Source organism: Fistularia commersonii, chromosome 2 (assembly GCF_037954325.1).
Source record: "Fistularia commersonii isolate RoL2024-O1a breed Wild chromosome 2, RoL_Fcom_v1.0, whole genome shotgun sequence".
Lineage (NCBI taxonomy): Eukaryota > Metazoa > Chordata > Actinopteri > Syngnathiformes > Fistulariidae > Fistularia > Fistularia commersonii.
In genome coordinates, this window is record NC_141285.1 from 1,649,048 (window position 1) to 1,664,547 (window position 15,500).

At 47.8% G+C, this 15,500-nt stretch overlaps 1 protein-coding gene and 1 long non-coding RNA gene across 2 annotated transcripts in view; one reads left to right on the forward strand and one right to left on the reverse strand.

The window, feature by feature from the left end:
- birc6 (baculoviral IAP repeat containing 6) overlaps positions 1–15,500 on the reverse strand; it is a 135,256-nt gene that overhangs the window by 46,184 nt on the left and 73,572 nt on the right. The gene's annotated exons all lie outside the window — the stretch shown is intronic.
- LOC147236111 (uncharacterized) lies at positions 7,425–9,460 on the forward strand. Its single transcript, XR_015107226.1, has 2 exons — positions 7,425–7,681; positions 8,304–9,460. It is a non-coding gene; the product is annotated as an uncharacterized LOC147236111 (long non-coding RNA).

Here is a 15,500-nt window from a genome sequence, read left to right on the forward strand (position 1 = left end):
TTCCGTTTGTACGGATGGACTTTTTCCTGTACGGTCCTGTTTTTACATTTTCATCCATACGTACACAGCAAACACAGATGGAGCCACCAAAAGTACAAAAGACGTAACAATAGCGGGATGCTGAGGCCCCGGCAAATATTTATAACTAAAACAATGAGTTACTACGGGCTGTATTTAAGTAAGATCCACGTCGTATTTCAAAATCTGAAACAAAATTTGCCGCAAACTAATTTTGCATTGACAGATTAAAAACATCAACTCACTCGGCGCTGCTGCTGCTCAAATAAAATCAATCAGATAATTCCACAAATCAAAATAAGCGGCGCTAATATAAATGGTGTTTGGAGTCTGAGGCAAAGAATCATTTTGATCTTAACTGAACTGTCAGCCGCCGTAATTACAGGTTCGCTCGCCCGAGAAAAATCGCCACTTGGAAAAATTCCTTGAGCGATTAATATCCCCTCAAATAAATAATATTCATTTCCAAACCGCGGTATCTGCTCTCTTTTTTTTTTTTTTTTTTTAAATGCATAAAGAGGTATTTGTGTGTCTTGTCCTGCCACGTCAAGCTAAGCGGTGGTGTTCCAGTCAGCTGCTGGAAGTTCTGGGATGCATCCGTCCCATTAATCACTGTCCAACGGCCCCGAAGAACATTTATCTGGACTGGAGACTGCGGTCCAACCCCTCTATTCTGGCCGGCGCTTTCCAGACCATAAATAAAAAGCGCAAACAAAGCAAAGATGAGGAAGTCAGGAGAAACATTAATGAACACACCAAGATGATGAACAGTGAGGTCCAAAAAAAAAAAAAAAGGTGTTCAAAGCGGTCAACATTATTACACTCACACATGTTGAAGAAAATGCCTTGAAAAATGTGAGAAAAAATAAATGAATCACTGAATTTACAAAAAAAAAAAAAAAAGAAACTTGACTTTCTGGTCCACTTGTTTTGTATTTGTTTTTTTTTTTTGGTTTGGAATTTAGATGGAATGACCGATGGTGATGAAATCCCATGACAATCGTCCGTATCCTCTCGGATGTCATGCCGCGGCCGACAAACGAAACGCTTCCGCACAAAGTCCGGTATTATTGAACGCCGGAACCCGAAATCGCAATTAGCCCTGTTGTGGAACTCATTACCCCAGCCTTCCTTCTCAGCCGAAGGTCCGGCCCGGCGGTTCCTGGTGAAGATGGAAGGATTATTCCTGTGATTGCAAGTGACAGGCAAACCCTTCGGTACTCTCTGAGACGCGTCGGGTAAATTTCGGGAAGTAGAACCCGATGTTCTCTTCATTCCCCCGCCATGGTCTCGTGTCGCAATTTCACAACGATCCATTCTCATAATGTCAATGCAGCCGAAGCCAGTAACAGATGGTACGACACCGAACCAGGAAGTCAAAATCATAGCGGTTTCCTTCCTCGGTCTGGAATACTTCTAGTCAGTCCGAGAACCTCGCGATTCGGCCCAAGGGTTCCTAATGAGACGACCCGGGCTGCAAAATGAGAAAACTCCATAATTACCGCTCGACTGCCAGGTACGTCCCGGGGTGTGTGTGAGTGTGGACAACGAGAAGAGGTGCGGGGATGGAAAAAAAAAAAAATGATATAACTGAGATTGTACATTGATTCTCGTACCGTTTCGACATTTTGTGGAACAAAGAATCAGAACGTGGGTTTGTAAGAAGGCGATATAGAACTTTAGCAGAACATCAGCAGTACCTTCTGCTCGCTCTAAGCGATCTCAGGCTAAACTGTTCTCAGTTCTACTACCTCAGTGGTGGAACAAACTTCCGGAAGCAACAAGACTAGCATCATCTCTCTCAACCTTCAAGAAACTGGTAAAAACGTTTTTCTTTCAGGACTTTTTACTGAGCTGATGCCCCAGATCAGGTTGGTAGCAAGTTAGGCTATGCAGTGTGTGTACGTTTGTGTGTGTCTTTGTCCTAAAAAAAAAACAAAACTCACTAACCCAAGCTTACTGTTCTGTATATTTCCTGTGCATCTTGTATTTGCAAGTGTATTTGCAGTCCTTATGTCCTCTATTGTAAGTCGCTTTGGATAAAAGCGTCTGCCAAATGTAATGTAATGCAATGTAATGTAACTTTAGGAGGCGACGATGTTTATCAAAAGTGGCTTGTCAGTCCCAGGCAGGACGAATAATTGGCTGATTAAGTTTGGTGGGGAAACGCAGATGGCACTGCTCTCGCAAAGACATACGAAACTGAAAAATGGAACAAAGCAAATATTTTTAGCAGTTCATCCAAGACTGGATGGGGATCATCCAAGTGATGATCCCTTCATGGCCCAACGTTTGGTCATATTTTTGGTACCATAACGAAATGTCCGAACTGTAAGCAGCAACTTTACTTCCCACACGCTTTAAATGCTACGGCTACTTTATGGCTTTTTCTGGGCTATCGAACTTCCTTTAGCTTCGTCACGTCGGACCAATGAAATGACCGTGAAATTCTGAGGCTGTTTGATTCCGCCGCTGAAGACCAGAACTCTTTGGTTTTAGCGTGCAGGACGAAGATCGCCACCAGCTAGCAGGTGCGGCTTATATTCAGGCGCGCTCAATAGTCAGGAAATGACGACTCTTTTCATCCATGGATGGCTCGCCGTGATCACAGGGGCAATATGGATTTTAAATTTGACGTCAAACATGTCGTTGATGCGATTCTAAAGGGCCAGCATGAAGCATTATATTACTATTGAATCTTCTCACAACCTAACAAAGAAACCACAGGCCTGTGAGATGGTCCAGCCAAAGGTTCATTTAGTGTTGAATGGTCTTCTTCCTCTCCTTTGGTCTTTTCCCTTCAGGGTCTCCACAGCGAATCTACCTTCTCCATCTAGCCCTTTTCTCTGGATCCTCCTCTCACACCCACTACCTTCATCCTACGTCCATCAATCTTCTCTTTGGTCTTCCTCTAGAACTCCGATTCCAGCATCCGTCTACTATCCCTACACTATCCATCCTCTGTCCATCACCCAACCATCTCTGACCTTCTCTCCAAAACATCTACCATGTGCCGTCCCTCTGATGGACTCCTTCCTGATCCTCTCCATCCTGGTCGCTCCCAAAGAGAACCTCAACATCTTCATCTCTGCAACTTCCAGCTCTGCCTCCTGTCTTTGTAGATCATCTCACCACCGTCTCCTCCACCTTTCCTTTCCTTCTGGCTGATGTTCTTCCATCTCTTCGTCCCCCTGACACTTTTCTCCACCCGTTCCAACCTGCTCCAACCCGTCTCTTCCCCTCTTCTCCACACCCTCTGTCGACCCAAAGTACTTGGGTACTTGAGTACCTCCACTCCCTGTATCCTCACCGTTCAACCCGGGTTCCTCTCATTCCCACAAACATATTCCTCTCCTTTCCAGCTCAAACCTCCACCTCACTAGATGTTCCTCCACCCGTTCCCTGCTCTCACTCCAGATCACACTGTCATCCGCAACCATGGTGTTGAACTGCAAAGCGCGCACCATCCTCACGCCCACCGGCTGAACGTGACGGCCGATAAAAAAAAAAAAAAAAAAAAACAAAGCGAGATACCATTAAAACGTTTACAATCCGGCTTCAACTCGTGTGTGTGTGTGTGTGTGTGTGTGTGTGTGTGTGTGTGCGAGGGGCCGGTGTCTGCCGACTCCCCGGGGGGGGGAGGGGGGAGGAACCGTCGAGCATGCAGGTCACAACGAGTGGGTGGCTAATATTGTGATTCAGGCTTCTGGCTGGACAGTGTCAGGTCTTCCTGACCCCCCTCCATCCCCCCCCCCCCCGACCCCCCGACCCCCCGACCCCTCCGGGGACGAGGGGAGGGGAGGGACGAGGAGCAGAGAGTGGCTGAAATAGTACAACCCTGACATGTCTCCGCCAACACACTGTCTGCCTCAGTGGAGACTGCAGATAATGTGCAGCAAAGCGAGTCCGTGTGGAACGACCAGAAGAAAAAGGGGCCTCGAGCTTCGCGGCGTCTCAGAGGACGGGAGGAGCAGCGGGAGCGTTTTGAGAACAAAAAATAAAAAACAAAAACAAAAAAAGGATGACTTTATGAGGCAACATGATCGCTGAGAGAAGGCGTTGCATCTCAGGTTAAAATAAGATAAACTTTATGATCCCCGTTGGGGAAATTCTTACGTCACAGCAGTGTAACAATTATAAGTCTCGATAAATAAGAATATACATATACCGTAATTTCCGGACTATTAAGCGCACATTAATATAATTCTGAATTATATCTGAATTCAGATATAATAGGATGTGCCTTCTTTCGTCCCGCAACGGGGAAATTTCAATTCACACGGCAGAAAGAGGTAGTTAAGTCATAAATATTAGAAGCTGAAACACCACAATACAAAAAATAGTCTCAATTTTTGGCTACTGTAATTTCTGGACTATTGGGCGCACCTCAATATAAGCCGCACCGGCCAGCCGGTCGCTATCTCGGGCTTCCTCCTGCGCGCTGAAACCGTCAAATTCGCCTTCTTCGGAGTCGGAGTTGAACGGATTCCGAATTTCCCGGTCATTTGAAATCCATATGTTGTCTAAGTGAAACAAGTTGCGGCTTTTCGTCCGGAATTTACGGTAAAAAGACATTAGGTAATTAGAAAAATAAAATAAAAAAATCACAAAAAAAATAGACAGCGGAGGGAACAACAGCAGCAAAAACATCAAGGATAAGAATGGACAGAAATTTAACAAAAAAGAAGACAGTAAAATAGACAACCTAAATTAAATGACAACGTGGGCCGTGTGACAACAGCAATGACAGGAATAAAATAAAGACAGGATGCGAGTGGGCTGAGACCGGCAAGGATTGAAAAACTAAAAATGAAAAAAATAAAATAAATAAAGCATATAAAAAAAAAAAGCAGAAGAGAAAAGCTCCTGTTGGAAAATGATAACGCAGAAATCTCGACTGTGTTTTAAACCGAATAAATCACAGCGGACGTGCGGTTTCACGTCAAGAAAGAAATGAAACGTCTTTGCTTTTTAAGGGACGCTCACTTTGTCCACGAGGGGAAATAAAAAAAAAAGAAAGCTTCTGACGTGAAAGGTCAGCGGCGTCCACAAGATAATGACAAGAAGCTTCTGATGGTGTAACGACCTCCAACAATTCAGCTCTTTCACCCCCGGAGGTCGACACAAAGGCAACGCTTGAAAGTAAAAAAACGATGGAAAAAGGACGGGAAAAAAAGTGAGGCGGGCGATGTTGGGACGGCCCATTGGCTGAGGGTTCCCCCTCCCACACACACACACACACACTTAGCTATCCATTCATTCGTAGCCATGACGGGCACGGCTGCCTGAAAACACACCGTCCACCCGAGAGGGAACCGGCCGGGTGATTCTCGCCGCGAAGAGTTACTTTCACAGACGTCTGCTCTTTAAAAGCTGATTCCAGCTTTACTTAGAAACAGCGCCCTCTGCTGGTGGCAAGAGGGACTGCAATCTGTTTTGTTCATTGGAAATTAGCCTCGTCGGTCCGACACGTCCGGCAGGAGCCACGACTGAGCTTTCTGACCGACGGCGACTCGCTTTTATTCCCTTGAGCTTCTGCCAGAATCTTTCTCTGCGTCTTGAGAACCGTTCCCTTCAACGTCACCCGAATGTTCACGACAAAAATCACCAATTTTCATCAGCCGATTTCTTATCGCAACTTCTGATTAAGAGCCGTTTCATATTTGTTGTCCTCTTGCTTTCGGTTGTCTGTTTATCAGTAGCAACCCTGGAGAACAACAGGTTCAGATTTAGAAATCACTGAATCGAAACAGGGTTTGCAAAGTTGACCTTTGCGATGAAAGAACCCAAAAATTAAAAAGACACCTCGCATCCAATCGGGATTCGACACGACTTCATAAATCCAGTCATCGTCCCGACGTGACTGCATGTGTGCACGAGGGGGAGTGAGCAGCACCGACTCTTCTTTATTTTACTGAGAGCAGGTCTAATGTGTCAAACGCAGATAACGCTTGAGGTAAATAAACGCTCCCGTCGGCGAGACGGAAACAAATGATCATATTGAAGCAAGTAAAAGACGAGCGCGACCCTCCCTGACCCGCCGGCCTGCTTTTTCCGCGTCGCTGCCAACAGGTTGGAATAAATCTCCAGCTATGGTGACAGTTTGTTTTTTTACCCGCAAAACTTAAAACAAATATGCGCGAGTCGAAGCGTTGCTAAAAAATCCTGCTAAAAAAAAAAAAAAAATTTTTTCCCAATCAAACGGACGCTTCGGACAAAGGATTAATCGAGAGGAAAGACGTCAAGGGCAAGTTTCGAAAAAGCAAAAGACGTCTCGGCGGCGTCTATTTCCGACACGACTCTTACAAGATTAATAGCAGGGCCTGCAGAACCCCGCGTTTACCCCCCCCCCCCCCCCCCCCCCCCAGCTTTGTCCTCCACCCAGCCTTTTATTTCCCCGCCGCCTGCCGACCCCCCACCCCTCCGCAGATCTGCCACAATCCCAGCAGCTGACGATGATGGCGGGGCTAAATTCACTTCTTATTCGGTGTGTGTGTGGGTTGTTTAGGTGAAACCATACTGGTGTGTGTGTGTGTGTGAGTGCCTAAGCGGCGCCCGCGGCAACGGGAGGAGGAGGAGGAGGAGGAGGAGGAGACAACGGCGAGCGTGAGCGATGTCGTTTCCCCCTCCTTCCTTCCTTCCTTCCCTCCCTCCTTCTCATTCTCGGGCTTCTTCTCCTTCATCGCCACGGCCGTCGGGATCCGTCCTCCCTCTCTCGCCATCCTTCTGCTCGGTTATGCAATGCACAGTTCTCCCGCGGTGACTAACCGGTGCCGGGGACCCGCCGCCGGTGCACCGCTGTCACTGACGGTAGGTGAAGATCCGCGCCGCCACGGCGCCGTCCGGCACCCCGGCTGCTTTTCCCCTCCGCAGACGTCCAATCCATGGGATTTTACAGCGTCGGCTCCTCTTCTGGAATACCCGCCGCCAGACCGGGCGGATTCGGGGACGCCCCTGACCTGGTCTAGATGAGCGGGGGTCGGGCGTCACGGAGACCCTGATTATTTTGTTTTGGTTTCGCGGCTAATCGCCCTTTCCTCCCCCCGGAGGAGGGAGTCCGAAGCCCCGGCGAAAGAAGGAGGGGGGCGTGTACTCTCGGGGAAGGTCGGGGGAGGAAATCTGCCGAGTTGAGAGGAAGAGGAAACACTGACAGGGAAGAGAAGGAGCCCCGGAGGATGAGAGGAACGGCGGGGAGACGGGAAGGGGCGGACGGGTAGGACGCTTCCCCTCCTCCGTCAAACAAAGGAGCGATGCCCGCCTTATGTTGAAAACATCTGACTTCGGAGGGTTTCGCTCGATTCCATCCGGAAGAGGACTCGGGGGAAGGGGGGGTCTGGGGGGGCGGGGAGGGCCGGGGGGTGGGAGGGGGTGAATCGGGGTCGCCGGACCTGCTGGGTGGCGCTAGAAGCCCGACAAAATGACACAAGGTGGTTTTCACTGGAAGTCTAATTGAAGAGTGTGTGTGTGTGTGTGGGGCGAACAAACAAAACAAAAAAAAAAACAACCAAAACATGGTGACGCCGCCTGCCCCGTCTTCCTCGCTGTCAAGTTCCTCAGCGCCCCCTCATCCACACATGTCTCCACACATCTAGCGCCGTTGTTCTTCTGAGGAATTTCCAAAAGCATGCCGGATGACGTTCCCTCACGCCAGAAGCACCTTCGGGTAAGACGCTCTCTTTACCCCGCCTCGCATCCTTCCTTGCATCTCCAGTTCACATCCATGCTTGTTTTGGTCATTTCTCCCGGGACGTGACGCTGGACCCGGGGGTTTTTCTTTTCCCACGGGGAGGGAGGAGGGGGGTAATCGGGGGGAAACTCCTCAGGGGGACCTGGCGGGCGGGCGGGTCGGGTGAGGGGTCATTATTTCCAGCACAAAAGAGGAGTGGGCGGGTGCGAGGGGCTCCGAACGGCAGCGTTAAATCACACTTATTTTGACATCGGGGAGGGAGGCGGTGGGCGAGGGAGGGAGGGGGGGAACCGGCTTTTCAACAATTTAACAGTTTCGTTGCGGATGATTCCTGGTCGAGAGCCGGCGTCAGAACCGGCTTGTGTGTGTGTGTGTGTGTGTGTGTGTGTGGGGGGGGGTCATAAACACTGGACTAATATCCGCTCGGCTCTCCACGGCCGTTGTTCCGTTCGATTCGTCATTGATTTCCCTCTGAGCTTTTTATTTTGCAACACTTCTATCCGCCAAAAAAAAAAAAAAAAAAAAAAACCATCGAGAGAATCGGCGAATTAGCCGCCGCTTCCCCTCCGTCCTCACGCCGCTTTGTGCTTCCTTTCAGACGAGCGTCTCCCTGGCGGGTTAGGTGATCAGCGGGATCATGGGCACCACGGTCATCACCCTTGAGGACGTGCGCGCTCTGGAGGTCAAGGAGGAGCAGGAGGAGTCCATCCTGGCCATGTTGGGCATCGTCGGAACCTTCCTCAACCTCTTCGTCATTGTTTTCGTGTACATCTACACCACGCTGTGAGGGGTGGGGGGGCCCCAGGCCCACCATGACGCTTCTGTGAAACTTTTCCCGTCAGTTGAAGAGGTTGACCGGGGCGGCGGCGGCGGTCGGGCGAAAGACGTTTTGACATGGACGCCTTCCCCGGGGGGAGGAGGGCGAAGCGGGGCACGCCGGCGAAGGATGGTGACCAAGAAGCCATATTGTCCGCTCACAGACACGAACCGGGCAGATAACAAAGGGCGCCAGCAGGAACCAGACTGACCCGGCCGCTGGTCCCACAGGAAATACCACGTTTTTCTCGGACGGAACCGCGCTTTTTAAGATCATCGTCGTTTACCAACACCCGCGCGATCGCCGGTTGCCTCCACGGGCTTTTAAGCCACAAACTTAGAGGGGCCTGAAACCGACCGCGTCTTTGGAGACAATTTTGGGACTTGAATTGAATCGAAGACGCGGGACGCGGACGAGCTCCTGAAATACCTGCCGACTACGACATGCCCGGGACGGGGCGAACTCCTGACGAGAGGAACGAAAATATTAAAAAAAAAAAAGATCCTCTTTTTGACTTGAAAAAAATTTTAAAAAATTAATCAAAAAAATTATAAAAAAAAAAATCAAAAAAAAAAATCCCCAAACGGGAGCGTTTTTAATCGAAGGGATAAAAAAAAAGAAAAAAAAAAAAAGGGGGGGATTTAAAGATATCAATGTGTAATTTTAAATATTGAACAGGTTTACACGTGGACGGTGAACTGAGGCTCACTCTTGTGTATCTGTACAACTTCTGGAGCTGTGTGTGGACAGGGATTGCTGTCTTGTTCATTTCAGAGTAGTGTGCGCACACCTTTCCTCGTACTGAAAAGGCTTTTATATATACAGATATATATATATATATATATACAAATATATATATACATAGAAAATGAATTCAATCTAGATGTGCTGTGCAACGGGGGAATACTGCAAAATAAACATCGGAGCATATGAAACAAGAGCGCCTCAAGCCTCATCTGTAAGGACGAGCCTGACGAGAGTCAGATAAAACGTCGAGATACGCAGAAGGCTTGTTTTTAAGTCAAAGGGTTTTAAAGATGTGGGAAAATCCCACGCTGATAAAACTCGACCGACACGGGATGTCCGATACCAGCTTTAAAAATTAGGCCGACAAAATTTAGGCATCATTTCCAAAGACTCCTCGCAACTTCTTACGATTATTTATTTCAGATTCGTGAAGGATTACTTGAAACTAACAAGTCCTTTTGTTGTGGATTTTTATAGAAAGCCTCATTTTTTTTAAGTCCTCTAGAATCACTGGTCATTCATCCATGGCAGTAAATTTCAAGTCAAGCGATACATTTTTCTAGATAATAATTATGTAGATAGCGTATAAAAAAATGGACAAAACCAAATATAATACGATACGTCACTTTTCTTAAGTCCATGTGAGGTTTGCGCTTTCAAGATTTCGGGACGTCTTCTCAGAAGACGTACAAACCAATCTACGACTCTACTGATGCGATATCTATTAGCAACCGGTTATAATGAAAACACCAAAATTGCCAATTATTAAGCACTAAGAAGTCGACCTGGATAATGTCGGGAACTGGTGTCGTGTTCGACGGCGCTCGTGAAACCGCCTTTGGCACGTGCTGACAACCAACCGTCTACAGAATGGAAACGCCGCCGCGATGGTTTGCTTGAAAAGCTCTTTCGACTTCCTCTCAGAAGTGCGTTTACGGGTCTTCCCTCGCTGGTTTCACGCCCATTTCCAAAGCGGAAAATCCACCACCCGGGGTTCAGAAAGATTTTGGGTCTTTACCAAGTAGAAGACGGACCGCGGGTATCAATGCACGGCCACGCGGAAGTAAATAATCTGGTAATTACAGCGTTGATGGCTGTGTAACGCAGAGAGGCTCGCGGCGCCTTCCCCTTTTCCTGACTGAATCGAAAATCCACGAGGAGTGTAAATGAACGGCGCGTTCACCCCGAAACGACGGCGAGGAATCTAGCGATGAGTCACGAGTCCGACAGGAAGAGCGTTTGGTTTGGAGGGGTTTCCGTGAACGTTGGCGTTCCCGTAAGGATGATTATATCATCGGAAAAAAACTCTTAAAAGGGTCAAATGAGGAATAATGGATCGACAGACGCGCGGCCATTCCTACAGACTGCTATTGCATCCACGGGGAAAAAAAACGCAATAAAATCAAACCCGGAGTGGCTTTGCCTAATGGAAGGATTAAGAAAAGAAAGGGAGGGGAAAAAAAAAAAAAGAAAACGGGGCTCATCAACCACACTTGGCAAGCAGAAAGACAGCGGAGGAGACAGTCAATCAGGTGGAGTGAAAGATAAACTCAAGTTGATAAACTGTCCCGCGCGGAGGTGAGAGGAGTACCGGGTGCCAAAAATCATAAAACGGGGAAAATTCATGGGCGCTAAATGGAGCCGCGGACGACGGCGTTCATTAACTCCTTCATTATGCTCAAAACGTAAACAAACAATGGTTGAAATTGGTTGAAATACATGTATACACACATATATATGTATACTCAGATCCATATATATATATATGTATGCACATGGATATATATATCCATATATACACACACACATATATATATATGTATACATATATACATACAGTGATCCCTCGCTGTAACGCGGTTTATTTTTCAAGGTTTGGCTACTTCACGGATTTGCATGGTGCATTGTGTTCTGCATTCTGATTGGCTAAAAAGTCACTCCGCTTCTTCTCTACCTGTGCGTCAATAACGTCGCAGTTTAATATGTACACGTACGTAAAACAGCTTGACAAATTTACATGACGTACGTGCAAATTCTCTTCGAGTTTCTCTAAAACCCATAATGTTGACAAAACGCTCTGGACCAACAAAGATGCTATCTATCGCAGATCAAGTTAAACTTCTGGACATGCTAAGGGAAGGTAAAAGCTATGCGGCTGTAGGTCGGCATTAGGGAATGAATGAATCTTCCGTTCGTTCCATAAAGAAGGAAGAAAAAAACATAAGGACGACAGCAGCGATGTATAATAGAGTATTTAATTGTATAATAATTGTAAAAAAAAAAAATAATAAAGGTTTCTACTTCACGGATTTTGCCTATCACGGGTTCTTTTTGGAACGTAACCCCGCGAAAAACAAGGGTTTACTGTACATAAATACATATATAGTTCCTATGTATATATATAGCATCTGTCAAATCCTGAAATAGATGTATCCTTGTCAAAATTTGCAACAAGATTTGAGCTTCTCGCAATTGAAACCTGGAAATCCGTGAGAAAACAATTCGAATATCTGGCTTTTTCTGACATCATGAATGGGAGATGGATTGATGACTGACTTCCTGTTTATTGTGATTATCTCCCCCCTGGAAGTTCTGTTTGGGGACCAACGCATGTGGTTTTCCATCACGTCTCCGAGTGATCCATCACCGCCGAGCCCCCTCCAGCGGGCCGGTCATGTTCACGTTACCCTCCGACATCACGCGCACACCTACTCAATATGAACGATGGAGCGACGCGGCCATTAACCGAGTGGCGCCACCTGCTGCGGGATAGATTAATTTTACACTTTGCCGATGAAGGGAAGGTGATATTCGCTTGCGCGGGATGGATTTTGTGCCAAATATTATACAAACACGGAAGAAGCACCTGCGCGGGCTCCGGCGCCCGTTTCACCCCGAGCCCAATCCTGAGGACGTCTTTCTTGGATTGAGATAAATTAGTATTGCGGTGACGCTGAAAGGTATTAGCTCTCGCTAATGGCGGAGCTTCAAGTGATGGAGCGCGCGGCAATGGAGGGAAAGTGTAATGTATCCCGAAAGACTTTTGCCAAGACGCCGGTGATTAATGCGGGGCCGACGGTGGGAGGGGAGGTTCGGCGGACGGCGGCGGGGGAAGGAAGGCGTTCATCTCATCGATGATCCGACGTCCCCAGGTATCGAATGAAGTAATGTGTGGTTAATTTCCTGTTTTCCTAGGAAATCCATCCGTGGCTTTCCTAGATTTCCGAAACGAACACACACCAACTGCCAAAACGCTAAAGACAACCTGCCGCGTGGAACCGTAATAATAAACAAAAATGCTGCGTGGGATGAAGGTGCTGGATGGGACACGTAAAACAAATCAATTTGGCACTCTGCAGTGAAAGCAGCTAGCCGGCTAGTTAGCGACTCCCGGCGCCAAGAATACTGAGGGTTGAATGGTGAAAGAGAACTTTTGGGCGCCGCTGTCAAAGCCAGTTTTTGCTTCTGGCCAAGGAAGCGCATCCCATCCTCTCCTCGTACGCCGCCCCTTTCAGAAGAGCTGCGCCGTCCACAGTGTGCTAACACAGACGTGTACCTTCGGAGTTTCGCGGGGCTAATAGCACATGTCCTGGAAGAGATTTCGCAGATACTACTTTTGCAGGGTTATCTATGCTGCTGTTACTGGTGTGTGTTTGCTTGTGTGTGTGTGTGTGTGTCAGTAACCAAACCTACTTGGTGATCACATTAACAAAAGTGACTAGAGTTCTGGGACCTGTATTAAAGTATGAAAATATGTCTGGATGGAGACGAACCGCGACGATTCATCCACATTTAAGTATCTCTTCGTCTAGCTGTTGACCGCAACCCCTTCTTGCTTGCGACGAAGAACCGTCCATCTCACCGCGGTGGATTCGAGGTTGTATTGAGGCCCCCCTTCTCCGCCCTCCTCCCTTTCACCTGCCGTGTCTCCGTAAAGGTCAGGGAACGCCGCCGAGCAAACCGCAAGGCTCTCCGAACCGTCGCAAAACGCGAAATGCGCCGGAACCGAGAGCTTAACCGAACGGGCACGTTCCCCCTCGCTATTATTCACGGCGCGGCGGCGCGACCGAGCTGACATTTCTTTTTCTTTTTTTTTTTTTCTTTTTCAATTTATCAGCCAAATGACATGCAGATAAAACACCAGCTGTTCATTAGCTAAATAACCCTCGAATAGAGGAAAAAAAAAACCTTCACGATTTAGGGGGAAAAAAAAAGGAAAACGGATGAGCCGGTTTGAAGGCCGTGGCGCGTCACGGCGCGCTTCTCGTTTTCCGGTGATACGAGCGATCCCGGTTCCTTTTACCGTCCCGCTGTGCAATAAATAGAGCCGAGTTAACGTCTATTCCGGGCTAATGGCTCTTCTGAATTCAGACACGGCGCGGCACTCCCCCGTCGCATAGTTTTTCATCACAGTCGGCTACTCCTGACATTTATTGACAGCTCGGGGCTCGGGGGGGAGGAAGGGGGGGGGGGACGGGGGCCGGCGGTCCGAGAGACCCGGCTTTTTATGCGAGCGAATGCGCCGCGACTTCAATTAGCTACGTGCGATGGCATTTCCCCCGTTTTAAAGGCGATTGTGTCATCATTAAGGCTATGCTTCAACAGAGGAGGTAGTGATGCATAATCCAACACAGAGCTATAAATTACACACACACACACACACATGCACACACACAGGTTGTGTGTCAGAGACATTTAGCAGCTAATGAGGAACAATTACAACACTTACAATGCTTTTTATCAGCTGTTATTTAATGATGAGGGCAGGACGCATTAGCACGCATGGAGATACTCCTGGAACCTGGAACACCCCCGGCGGCGTGAGGCACAAAGGGGGTGTGTATGACACACACACACACACACACACACACACACACTCAAACTCAGCTCGTCCCGGCTGTGGGGCGATAAGCCGCGAAAACGCGGCAAAGCAAACCGGGAGGGCGGACGCACGCCGCCAAACTGGAGTCCCTGTGTCTTTCAGTGCGTGAAATGTCTTCCATCCCGGCGCCTGACCAAACAGAGGGAGCAACATGGGGGGGAGGGGGGCTCACTACGGCTTAGTGTCCGAGAAAAAAATATATATATAAATATATATAAGTCTGAAATGAATTCTAACGGAGAGGAAATCCCACATATGAAATATTAAAAAAAAAAAGCGAATTAGCTCAATGATTTAACAGCTGATGGTTGCGAGGCCGAGTCCTCCTCGGCTACGACCTCGACTTACGGTCGCTTTCCGTCATCCAATTTTATTTTTTTTTCTTCCCCCCGTGATACGAACCGAGACCTGAGTCACGAGCGAGCGGGACGAGCGTGGCGGGCGGCCCCGTCGGGAAATCAACGGAAAACACGAGCGGGGAGCGTGTCCGCGGAAGAGACGGAGAAGTAGCTGTTTGCGGGGATACCGGGACCGAGAGCATCATCTGGGAGAAGGTAGGAACGTTGTCGGACGAGGTCCGGGAGGAGATAGAGCCAGCCGGAGATGGTTTGATCGTTTTAAAAACCGGATCGGCATTCTGTGGCTAAATTAAGTTCAGCGATAAAATGTAGAATAGTGTGCAAGCTACGTTGTAGCATTAAGTGTGTAGCGAGTAAGTGAAGCTACGCTACATGAAATGAAAAACCAAAGTTAGCGTCCTCGTCCAATCCTCACGGTAAATACACCGGTTTATTTCTTTAAGTTCTCCTTAGATTCTTATTTTTTATACATTATTTGTAATTCATGAGGCATGTTTTTTTGATTTACAACAAAAACAGGAGGGCCGGAACGGATGAAAAGCATTTCACTTCGTTTGAATGGGGAAAGTAAAATTTGATATACGAGCTCGGTCTCGGGGCCAATTAAAAACTCGTAAGTCAAGGTATCGTGGAACCTGCTTTTCACATTTGAACTGAGCAGGAAAATCGACGGCGAAATCTGACATACACATCCTTACTTTACCTTCCCTTACTTTAGCAACGTGGAATTTAGCAACGTGGGACCTCATCTTTCTTTCCCCAGGTAACAAAGTGCCGCAATCACATTACCGGATCACGTTCACAAATTCTTTACTATTCTAAATCTTTCCCAAAATTCCTAATGGGACCGGTAGCGAGTGACCACCGGTACCATTTTTTTTTTTGCCTTCAATTTTAACACTACGAATGTCACCGGAGCCGAGAGTTTGCGATTTTGCATTCTGAGGCTGAAAATACTTCTGTCACGGCGGTGGAACGGAGATGGCGTGC